This window comes from Mytilus galloprovincialis, chromosome 3 (assembly GCF_965363235.1).
Source record: "Mytilus galloprovincialis chromosome 3, xbMytGall1.hap1.1, whole genome shotgun sequence".
In the NCBI taxonomy this organism is placed as follows: Eukaryota; Metazoa; Mollusca; class Bivalvia; order Mytilida; family Mytilidae; genus Mytilus; species Mytilus galloprovincialis.
The window spans coordinates 80,616,460-80,629,680 of record NC_134840.1 but is presented as its reverse complement, the minus strand read 5'-3'; the positions used below and the strand labels follow the sequence as shown (position 1 = coordinate 80,629,680).

Below are 13,221 nucleotides of genomic sequence, written 5' to 3'. Positions count from 1 at the left end.
GCACTGCATATAATGCTGATACTTAACATAAAACAGTCATGGCGTTCCATAATATGACAATTTCGCTTTTAAATGTAAGTCAAACAGGACTTCCGGTTTTAAACTTGCACATACATTTCATAAGAGTACTCGAGGACAGGACAATAGAGACTCTCCAAATAATATAGCAGTGATCGTCTAGAAGAAGAAATTCATAGTTAATAGCAAATGCACTTTATTTATAGTATACGTATGTTCATAGTATACAGAAACGGGAAAATAATGGAATTTAATAGAAAAAAATAACGGACTTTGGAAACAAGGAAGAGGACTTAAACTGTTTCCAAGTACCTAGTATGAATTTTGATACCTTTTTTGAAATTCTAAAATCTTTTACTGAAATTCTCCAAACACAAAATCTCACAAGCTCTAATGCCCGCGATTTCGCAGGTGTGTTCTTGTATATATAAACTGTAAATTTAATTGAGAAAACTTACGGGGTTATCTATAATTATAAAACAATTTACAAAATCAATACAATATGACACACCCCAACCAACATAAACAACTGATCTACAGGCTCCTGACATGGGACAGTGACATAAAGAAGATGTGGGGTTAAGAATGTTTGTGAGTCTTCAACCCACCATTAACCTGTCTTACAGCACAACATAAAAACAAACTATAAAAGTTTCAAAGTCAGTCGAAAAGAGCTGGGGCCTGTTTATCGAAACTGTCCTATAAAGATCGGTCCTAAGAATTTCTTCGGACATAAATTAGGATAAAGTTAGGACCGACTTACGACATGTCTCAGCATCCACATCGAAGCTATCTTAAAATTATCTTAGCTAGGATGTCCCAACCGGCGAAGTTCCGCTGTCTTAAACATTGGCGTAAAAGAAAATAGCAACTTTAAAATGAAAATGTTGTATCAAATTTAACCAATAATCATAATTTGAAAAAAAGATTAATAATTAGAAATTATTATTAGTTTTAAATTATAGGTAATAAATAATTTTAAAATTTGAAAAAAAAAGGCGGACAAGAGTTTGGAGTAAAAAAAAGGCAGGATGAGTAACTTTTCAAAGAGTGAAGAGGCATAGAGTGACAAATAAAAAGGAAAGACAGAGATTAAAAAAGAAAATGCAGGATACAAAAAATTATCCCCCACTTCTATATATCAAATTGTAGCTCCCTATAGTAAATGCAACCAATACAGGCCATATGTGTTTATCAAATAGCCATTCTAAATTTATCCTAAAGTTAGGTCCATCCTAAAACCATCTTAAGACACCTAAATTGGTATTCTAAATTTAGGACAATTCCTAGGATTTTCCTAAATTGTGACATGTTTGATAAACCCACTTAGGACTAAGATATGTCATAAGTTGGTCTCAGGACACGTCCTTATCCTAAAACTGCTTCGATAAATAGACCCCTGATCTCATCCGATCGATACAAAGCAGAAAAACATCTAACAAAAACACAGACCGGACGTGACAGGGTAGCTATACATCCCTTACTTAAAAATAGACACAAAGTACAGATCCGAGACCATTCGAACTAACAACTAGTTCAGACCAAATAACAACTTACAAAAAAATCATATATCTAAGACTAAAATATCAATCGGTACACATCCACTATCAAATGGATTTAGTGTAAAGACGTCATTTACAGTCGGAAAAAATATGACCTTGTGCAATTCCAAAATTCAGGTATCGACAGATTGTAGTACCATGAATGTTCATATGTGTAGCCTTTCGAAAGCACAACCGAACAATAGCCAGTCACGCTTCAATGATTCCCTATATAAGCAACCAAATTTTTTCCCAAAAAGGGGGGCCCGGGTCCCTTGCCCCCCCCCCCCCCCCCCTAAATCCGCCTCTGCATTATTTTTCATCCACCGGTCTTTCACGTGATTACCTATGACTATGTCATCACAATTTAGTCTTTGAAAACAATAGATATGTTTTGCCAAGTACGAATGGTACATTTTCAAGCTATGTAAAAGTACACAGAGGGTTTGGACACTAGGACACAAATCTTTCACAACAGCAAAAGAGATAGATTTTCTGAAAAATGAATTTAGCTCATATTTATAAAATATGACATAAGAATGATGGCTAGCTAAACAAAACAAATATCCAATCGAATCTAAAGAATGATGATGTTAACTATGGGACGCTGTTTGTCATTCATCAATAAGTAAAATCAATTCGGTACAGTAAATAATTACTGAGAATAAGCACAAATATTTAGATATAAAAAAAAAACAAAATAATTCATAAAAAGGATAAATTTAGATTAAATGTACCAAACAATATTGAACAGTACAGTAGACTAGACCGAACACGAATAATTCAGTTATTTAAGTAAGAGTCTTTTTTACGTGATAATAAGGGGAGTCATTGTTATAAGGAGACTTTAAAACATCCAAAATAAACATTTCAGAAATGAACGCCAGTAAAGGACAGATTAGCATGCAATCATTTGATTTTTAGGAGAGGGGGTAGGATTAAAAATAAATGTCCTGCATTTTGTTTAGCTGTAATCTCTGTCCTGCCATTTTATAGTTCACTCTACTAGGTCCTGCCTTTTTTTATTAGTGTATCCGGATTTTTTTAACATAAAATTTCAGCCTGCCTTTTTTACTCAAAACTCCTGTCCTGCCCTGTTTTTTTTTAATCCTACCCGCTAAAATTCAAATGGTAGTGCCATTATTAGTGCAGTCTATATTATCCGTACTCTAATATTTATTAGTGCAGTCTATATTATCCGTACTCTAATATAAAAAAAAAAAAAAAACAGCAAAAAAATAATTCAATCATTCATTTCAAAATCTATTTCTACAAAATAACGGAATATGTTTTAGATATCAGTGAAAAGTAGGTTCTTTCATTAACACGCCTATATTTTGTAAAATTGATGCTATTATGAAAATAACAATAGATGCTCACTGTGGCAGCTTGTTTCTGGACAATATTTATTTGTATTTAATCATTAAACTGTTTGAAGAGAGATTAGCCATACTTTGCAATATGGTTCTGTTTACCCAAAGTGTTGTTCGATAAAACAATTTGTCCCCCATTGATCCGCCCAGCATTTAAAAAATGCCCTTTTCATAGTAAAAGTACATGTATAAACAGTTTCCTTAATAAGCCTTCATTTGTTTTTTTATTTATTTTAAATACATGTTTTTGTAATTTGAGGACTGAAAATCTGTTGTTTGTTTTGTTTTATTCTTTAATTGTTTGGTTAATATCAGTTGATCTTCTTCTTACTGGATAAGCTAACAGTTTTAGATGCAAAGATTTTCTTTTTTTTTAAATTCAACATCCAATCTATTACAAAATTTAAATACAGCTCGAAAATAAATGAATACGTAGAACTATTTTCTTCAAAGAAAATATTTTTTTTTTTGCTTCTAATTATGCTACATCTGCAGCTCTTGTTTTAATATAAAAAAGAAGATGTGGTATGATTGCCAATGAGACAACTATCCACAAAAGACCAAAAACGACACAGACATTAACAACTATAGGTCACCGTACGGCCTTCAACAATGAGCAAAGCCCATACTATTTTTTTATTTGAATGTCAAGTGTATTGTCCATAACTAGCTAAGTAGATTCTTGGAGTAACCGGCATCGATTGAATGTTATTGAAGACGACACAATAATCACCCCTTCATTCGATTATCGAAACAGAAAATTAAAAAAAAAATATGGTGTAAAACGTTAACAACTATAAATAACCATTCGGCCTTCAACAATTAGCAAAACAACAATACCAAATACTAGTAGCAAACTACAAACGACCTTAACATGATTTAAGGTAAGACAAACAAACGAAAAAAAAACAAACAACAGCCTGAACATATGATAATATTTTCATAACAATGGAAACAACATTTAGTTTTTACTGATACAATATCATTAGGTTTAATAGAAGTTGATAGATCAATGTTCTTTTCAATTTGGTGCTCAATATCACATGTCAATCACATGATCAGGATTGTAAGAATATATTTTGTCACTGCCTTTGTTTATAGTCATTGCTTTTCGTTAAGCAATAAAAAGTAATCAAAGGTACCAGAATTATAATTTGTTACGCCAGACGCGCGTTTCGTCTACATAAGACTCATCAGTGACGCTCAGATCAAACTAGTTATAAAGCCAAGCAAGTTCAAAGTTGAAGAGCATTGAGCATTGAATTCTTCTTCACGAGTTGATCAGTTTGAAGAGTTGTATTCAAACTGCAAATTGGTAAAGCAAGTAAAAAATTATATTTTGTAAGGTCCGATGCTTTCCAATTTCCAATGTAAAACAGACTTTTATTAAATCGTCAGAATTGAAGGTGAGTTCGTGTTTGTCAATCTTTAGTTTGCTTTGTGTAATTTTGTTTGTATTTTAGTCGTTTGTTTGATTTTTTTACCATGACATTGTCATTTTGTTTTTGACTAGTGATTTTGAACACTCCTTTGATATCTTGCAGTTCTCTTTTATAAATTAAAAAATTAAAAATAATTTAAAAACAATACGGACAGTACAATTTCTTTTATTGTGCTATCAGATAGCCAGAAAATGAGCTATACAAGTCACTACTACTATCATATGCAACTATTCCAGTCATAATTAGGTTCGATAACTCTGTATGTGACTGGTTTAATCATGGTTATGTAAAATGTACTGGTTACCCAAGTAATAATTTCAAAATATATATATATAGATATTGCATCTTTGTTTCAACCCATCCGTGGTTTCCTTTCGTTGATATAAAATATTATCATAAAATGATTTCATAAACAATCGTATAATACTAATATATATATATAAGTCTTGTCAAAATTTACATCGTGATTAGGTCACGTTGCCATGTTTGTTTTGTTTGATCACGTTGATGACTTAATTAATATCTCCACAATCTTGCTTTATCCTTAATTATCATACGAGTTACAATAACGTGTCATATTTAATTGCAATACAAACATTTAAATCTTATTGAATTATTTGCATGCGTAAACTAAGTGTCGAACATCCTCTACGTTTGAAATTATTTGGTCGCCATTTTGTTATATGTAACTTCGAAATTTTATCAAAACAAATAGCATGTATCCACTTTCACAGAGGGAAATAGTGTTTAAATATATATTGCATTAAGGTAAGACAATTATTGAAAAGACATGCATCTAACAATTTTACGATTTTCATCGTACAAATCTTCAAAAATATATATGTCCATGTCGCCCCACGCTATCAATGTTCTAAACTGCATGGTCGGTGCATGTAAATCTTTATTTTTAGTGTGAGAGACTGTTTCTAATAAATATATTGAAGAACATGTGAAAAAAAAAATTCTTAAGTACAAAAAGACACACTTTGATAAATATTTGAAATATTACTTTTTGATTTATAACTAAATGAATACCGGCATGTCGTGTCGTTATGAACCTTCAACCGTGTCCGCCATTTTGAAAATATTACTGAAGACTGCAAAAATATGAACTTTTCAAACAAATTTCGAAGCAAAAAGTTTAATACCTGAACTGATATGGTTTGCCATTTACTTTAAATAAATATGTTGTCGATCTTTTTAGAGGTTGGAAGGATATAAGTAACAATAAATTAATTGAGAAAATTGATTTTACAAAAAGGTCCCATTGCAATTTTGTCGAGTTTTAACGAAGATGTCAACGGAGGCTGTGTGGCTATGTCACCTCAATTTTCAAACTTATTTCGAAGCACGAAATCATATTTCTGAACTGAAACTTAAAACATATTTAATTGTAAAAATTTATAAACTGTAAAACGCGGGGTTGGAAGGAAAAATATACTTTATAACAAAAAAGTTATGACCGTTTTATCTATGTACCCCGTTCACTTTCATTGATAATCTATCGGCCATTAATGATATACAACAGAAGTGTAAAAGTCACGTGATGACGGAGATAGTTGGATATGGAACTGTATAACTACCATGTGACTTAACTGCAACTTGGTCTCCTTTCTTCAGATTTAATATAATATTGTTTGAACCTGTCTCATGTCTTGAACCTTTCAGCCATGTGCTTTGTTGTATGTTATTATTATAAGAAAGGTAGACAACCAGTCCTTTTCCATCACCAGTCAGGACTGTATAAGAAAACTGATAAACTCCAGCAAGAGGTGCAGTAAAAATACCAGTGGTTGGATTGTAGCCATTTCGTATATTGGTGACAATTTTGTCAAACTTGATAGCATCATTGGTTCCAAGAGATTGTGGTTTAGTCAGCATTGATGAAAAGGCTGGGATTTTATTCCTACTCAGACACTGACAAAAATTGTCTAAAATAAAAAGAAAACAGTAGTTATGAATGGATCATCGAAAATTATCAACATTGCTTACTTCAATTGTTAACCTATTAAAGAAAAAGAATATTATCGTCATTATAATTTATTATTTAGGCTTTCATCTATATATGTCAACTATGGTTGCTTGAAAAAACCACCATTAAACAACAAAAAAGGATAATAAAGAGGGATAACATATGCAGTCTGAATGTGAAATCAAATCTGCAGTGAATTGAAATTAATGAGATTAATTATTTGTATTCAACTAGCCATAAAATGAGCATGCTTCGTAACACATATAGTATTCACAGTGTAGATACTATTCTGTACGCTATCCGGAAGTCGCGATTTTCGAAGCGAGGATTTCAAACTGGCTAACAGAACGGTTTTGTTTTGGTGCTTTTTCTCATCATTTGTTTACTCCTATATCTATAAAGTGCTTTGCACATCTTAAATGTATGTATAACATCATAAATATGAGTAACTGTAACAAAAACATGCAGTAGAATATAAAATATACGCGTGCATCACACCAACTTCATAGAAAAAAGTGAAATCGATTGACAATTTTGCTCTCGTAGTACAAAGCAAATAATCTTTTATTGCAAATATTTGCATCAGTTTACAGTAAAATATATACTGTTTCAATATTCATACCGTATTTAAGTAGAATGTTCGTATTTCAAATAAAAAAATATGCTTTCCTTGAGGATCCCAAAATAAATTACTGTACGATCAGTCTAAAACTGACTGTATTCTAGTAGCGATTTCAGATTTTTTGTCTGTATGACCAGTCGTGATTTTGAAGAAAAAACAACAACAAATGGAAGTTTTTAACGACCTTGACTGAAAAACAACGGCAATTTGAAGGTATAGACGTGTCTATGTGATATTATGATTGTGTCCATGGAACTATAACGTGTAATTTCTTTCTTTAGACTATACAAATATATTTCTGATGATTTTTGTAGACGGCAAAATAATCATATTTTTGTTCCGTCAGTCTTACTTAAAATCAAATGCCTAAAAAGCAATTATAATACATGATTCGCTTGTGGACTTTGTATTAGTGTGTCGTTGCAGTTATCTGTTTGACTATTACATTTTTAAAGACTATTTACACCGTCTACCGTTGACCAATTGGTGATTACATACATCAAGACTGTCTCTTTTAAAATGACAAAAAATAGATAGAGAAAGCTTTGTTTAAAAACTTTAGGTATTGAGGAAAGAATTAACGAAATTATACCCCGCCACTTCTATAGTCCATGTTTTGGAAAAAAATAAACCACCAGAAAAACTAAATTATAGGTGCACAGGGGCATCATTTAATAACGAATATGAGAAAGTTTTATTAATACTAGTATATGGTAAGTTTTTTGAAAGTTGCGTATAGTAAGCGGGTACCACCCAATAAGGTAGTGGAAAAGTCCATATCATGGAAATAAAAAACTGATGATTTTTCGAAAAACCAAAATAAGAGGTACACAATTGAATTAAATGATAAGGAATCTGAGAAAGATTCATTAAGTTATGACAAGTGTCTGAAGGAAGTTGTGGATATAAAATAGGTACGCCCAATATAAGGTTATGACAAAGTCCGTATTTTAGATAGAGAAACATCAAAAATATTTTTACAAAAAATTCGAAATAGAAGGTCCATGGTACATAAATAGATTAAAAATGGAGCAATTTTAGAAAAGTTTAACAATTGGTTTTGGAGGTCACGGTTGGAAATACCTGATGAGTGCCCCATATAATGCAACGTTCAAGTCCGTATCTTATATAAAGAAACCCCATAAGATATTTTTAATAAAATAAGAAATACATTCCTTTTTTTTTTATATAAATAAGGCCGTTAATTTTCTCGTTTGAATTGTTTTACATTGTCATTTCGGGGCTTTTTATAGCTTACTTTGTGGTATTGGCTTTGCTTATTGTTGAAGGTCATACGGTGACCTATATTTGTTAATATCTGTGTCATTTTGATCTCTTGTGGACGGTTGTCTCATTGGCAATCATACCGCATCTTCTTTTTTATATTATAATTTATGATACGGAATCCGAGAAAAAAATAATTAATAGTTTATACTTATACCAGTGACGGATTCAAGAAAATTGGGATCCGGCGGTTTGAAACTCTTTTTTTAACTTTCAATGCATTTGTATGGGAACATATATTTGGAATCCTCTTTTCTCCTGGATTGGACCCCCTCTCCAATTAAAAATGTCTGGAAACCCCAATGTATATTAAGTGGTTTATGAGGAGATGCGCTTGCAAAACCGGCGAAACATGTTGTACCGGTCCAACGGACGAACGAAAAGACGGACTTCATTATCACTATAAACCACCGCTTTACAAAGTGGTGTACAATTGAGTGTGAAAGAGACAGATCTACATCCAAAACAAAGTGAAAGAACTGTGACCAATTATAGGCTACAGTACGGCCTCGAATGTTTGTAAATTCATGCATTTTTATATAGTAACAATTAAATCTGTGTGTTTGTACAATTTTAAGTATAACAGAGGACATTTCTGAAACTTCTATAAACAAACAAACCTTCTTCGTATTTCAGCCACATTCAAACATCCTTATACTTAATGTAATAAGTCGAGTACACCCTATCAAGCTAAAACATGTTTGAAAAGTTTACAGGATGTGAATTTATTAAAATATATTTGTGTTATTTAGAAAAATGCCATCTTCTAATGTATCGTAAATAACTTTGAAATCACTACTAGAATACAGTGAAATAAAGACTGATCATACAGTTTCAAAATATACAAGCGAGACTGATCGTACAGTGAGAAATTCAAACAAGTGTAATTTTCTTATTTCTGGCTTCAAAGATCTGGCTGAAACTTTTACCACCACTTAAAATATACTTTATTTAGTAAGTTAAGTCTAGATTTTACGTTAATTTGTACAGTAAGAGTGCAAAAAGATTGTTTTTAGGTTCACCGACTGATTTTCCTTAGTGATGCACTTAAAAATCTCTTAATTAAGGCAAAGATACGAATAATGAATGTGCTAAATTTAATTATAAACCATTTGTGAATATCGATGTCAGCTGAATTAATCATTAAGCAATGTACAGATGAACATCTTACCGTTTAATATAGTATATCTGACAAATTTAAAATGTGATCCAAAAAGTTCTCGCTTCGAAAATCGCGACTTCCGGAAAGCGTACAGAATAGTATCTACACTGTGGTATTTATTTTTTTTATTATTTTTTTTAAGGATATTCGCTGTTCTGTTTAAATAAACAAGCCAAGCTTTATAAAGGATTGCGATATACTAATAGTATATAAATAACGAAACGAAAAAAGCGAGACAAAAAAAATCCCTAACCCTTGTTTTTGAGATGTAAGCACTGAAAATTTGTCGGGAAATGGTTCTACATAAAGCCAATTTTTTTTTTACATTTTCACTGCGCGCAAATGATACAATTACAGTAAAATGTTAATTATGATTTTTTTTTTTTTAATTTGAAGCTTACTTTGACCTTTATGCTTCATTGCCATTTCTAGTAGATCACCAAGAATTGAACACTCTGAAAAAAAAACCAATGTATCATAAAATTTATAACTACAAGCATATTCACAATAATTCTTTTGTAATTCAAACAATTTTGACCTATTTATTGCATTCAACCATACAACGTTGGACCAGAGCAGCCATCATGTTGCGTAATATTGACTCAATATAAACTTATACTTTACGAGGACAATGTTTAATAAAAATTTGGTTCAAATAATGTCTTGGTAGTTTCTTATAAAAACAAGTTGCTTTCTTTAAAAAAAAAAAGGAAAGGCAATACATGAACCTAAGACCGCTGAATGCCGGGTCACCAAAAGATTGTTGCTGAATTTGTGTTTGCTTTTGAATTGAAATAATTGACTGTGAATAGAAGAAGCTAGTTGAAAGTATATATTTACAGCTTCTATTTGAATAGTTATTTTAAAGTTCGACTATTTTATTCATTACTTGGGAATGTACATAATTTTCCCGATTATAACCCTTTGGCAAATCCTAATTTCTACTAACCGAATGACTTATGCAAATTGCACAAACCTATAGCAATATAAATTCATACTCTCAGTTTGCTTTATAATCTGGAATCTGGATGCATTTATTTTATCTATCATATCTTTATATTTTGTTTCCTACATGAATGCCTTTATATTCTCAACTCGTATTTGAAGCTGTCTTGGCATGCAATTGATTGGGACCTCTTATGAAGAGACTTATTTTGGATTCATAAAACATCTCAAATTTTAAGGATTTCCTGATTTTACTTAAATCAATTCAAACATTCTACAGGGAAAATTTCTTAATTCAGAAGTTTATGAATACCTGTACACACTTTCAAAATAACCAATGTATATAAAAAGGTATGTAGATATAAAACACGCCAGACACGAGTTAAGTCTACAAAACAAACATCAATGACGCTCGAATGAAAAAAGTTAAAAGGCTTAATACATTCCAAAGTTAAGAAATCTATTCCTTGGGTAGACAATCCTTAGCTTTTCGAAAAGGTCAAAGTTTATTATAGGACAGTGACTCAAAAAAGAAACAAAAGAGAAACAACTCGAAGTCAGAATAACGTTTGTAATGATGACCGTGCTTGAAAGTCACATGTAAAGCTCTTTCTGCCGTGTCCTGAATTTAGATAACAAAAACGAAAATAAGCTTTCACAAGTGAATTTAATAGTATTACATGCAAGTAGTATTTTAGCGCACGAAATAGTAAATAGAAAGCATCTCACTGATACTCAGGAAAAGAATACGCATTTGCGTCATCACATATCTTAATCTAATATTGAATTCGAATGTCAAACGGCCTCCATTAAATGTTTTGATTCCGGATTCTTGACATTTTATCCGGACTTTTTTAGGCGCAAACCGATAGTGTGCTTTTGAAATGTCATCTATAATGTGAATGAATCAAGACGTGTAGGATAGTTGGACACGCAATGAATACAATTTTCAAAACCGTACCATGGTAGTACAAATATGTAGATGCATTAAGGTTAAACTATTAAAACAAACAAACAAAAATTGAAATAAAATTTTATAATAAATTAACGTTCCTGTTAGTATTTTTTTTTTTTTTCAAATTCTTTTGAATATTATATCAATAAACACGAACGTCAAGTATTTACGGATGGACATTTTATTTATCGAATGAATCTATTTTTAAATTCTAACTAACATTCCACTATGTGAATATATTACTATACACAATATAAGCAAAGACTTCTAAATCCATACTAACAGTATAAAATAATCAACATTATGGTTGAAATTAAATTTAGTTGTGATTATTGTAAATTATTTTAACGTTTGTTGTGAGCTGCAAGGATGTAAAATCATGCTTTATGAATTGAAAATACACAAGTATTTTTATTCACGACCGTTTAAAATTTAAATATTTAATAAATTGATCTTACTTTCCGTTTAATGGATATATATTACAATACACAAAAATAAATAATAATTACTCATAAAACCTAAATACTAAAATTGTATGAAATATTTAACGTAGAAGTATAATGATTATTGTTTATACACATTTTTTTTTGTAGGATGCAAGAATTTATTTAGATTTAATTTTCATGTTTCCTTTACAAATAAATATTTAAAAAATACCAAAGCAGAGTGTCTTGTCATATAAAATACTTATAATTTCTTAATTGCAACTCTGAAAATATTCTGATTTCAATCATTGTTAGTTTCTTCAGAAACATAAATACAGTATATATTTTGCATATATTTCTTTGATTCCGATTGTATTAAATACTTTTGATAAGAATATTATCTTTCTGTTTTCCTATCTAAATATTTATATTTTAACCAGAATGTTCTCTCCCGTAAGTCTATGATAAAATACACAGTAATTCCGTGGTTAAATCTTCAAACATAATTAGTTTACATGTTATCGAGACAACAGACAATACCACGTTATAATTGACCCAGATACACACAGTGTATAGCGGTCGTTTTAAAACAAATATAATTGCGTCGTCAAGGGCCATCAAGGGACCATATCAAAGACGTAGATAACAACCTGTTAAGACCTGTATAAATGACCGAAAACTTTAGAGACGTTCCGAGAATTTTATTCTGACTTCCGGCCGAGAGATATCGAGTGGCCCATAGACACATCCAAAACTCGCCAATATATAAGCATGAACCCCTCAGGGGGTTCATGTAAAAAATGATAATGTTATAAGATACAAAATATAGAGTTTTAATTACCTAATTTTGTGTCACATGATCCCATAACCATTTCTGCAAATAACAGCAAGGTTAGCACGTAGGTGCAGTATGTAAACTTCATCTCGATAGTCACTTAGGACAAACTGAAGTAGAAGTTTCTGTGCTGTAACATTTTTATACAATGGTAATGATGATGGAATTGCCTGACTTAATTAAAAACATTCCACCAAATAAAACTGATATGGATAATGAGTTTTTATCACGCACAATAAGGACTTTGGATTCTTTCTGTCAAAAAGTTGTTAACCTACTTTTTTTTCGTTTAGCATTGTCTTGACATACAACGTCTACATGTCCATCAGATAGGGCTCATTTGAACTCGACCTCATTTCATGGGTCAGTGATCAATGTTAAAGTTGTGTGATAAGGTTCAATGTTTAGTAGGTTTGCTATATGTGTTGTATGAAATGATTTTAAGGTGAAAATGTCAGACTAGCATGTTTCTGCTGACTTTGACATCATCTTCATATTTCTTTGGTCAATGTTTAGCGTTCCTTGTTAAATCTGTTTCTTATTTGTCAACTATATGTTGTGCATGGAATGAATGTAAGATGTACATGTCTGTCTGGAATATATCATCTGACATGGACTTCATTTTCATAGATCAGTCAATTTTTTTG

The 13,221-nt window shown here is 31.2% G+C and overlaps 1 long non-coding RNA gene across 1 annotated transcript; it reads right to left on the bottom strand.

The window, feature by feature from the left end:
• Nucleotides 1-5,946: 5,946 nt before the first annotated feature.
• LOC143066591 (uncharacterized) lies at nt 5,947-12,668 on the bottom strand. The gene is made up of 3 exons (XR_012975689.1): nt 12,581-12,668; nt 9,816-9,869; nt 5,947-6,305 (listed from the first exon to the last, which is right to left on the bottom strand). It is a non-coding gene; the product is annotated as an uncharacterized LOC143066591 (long non-coding RNA).
• Nucleotides 12,669-13,221: the final 553 nt, after the last annotated feature.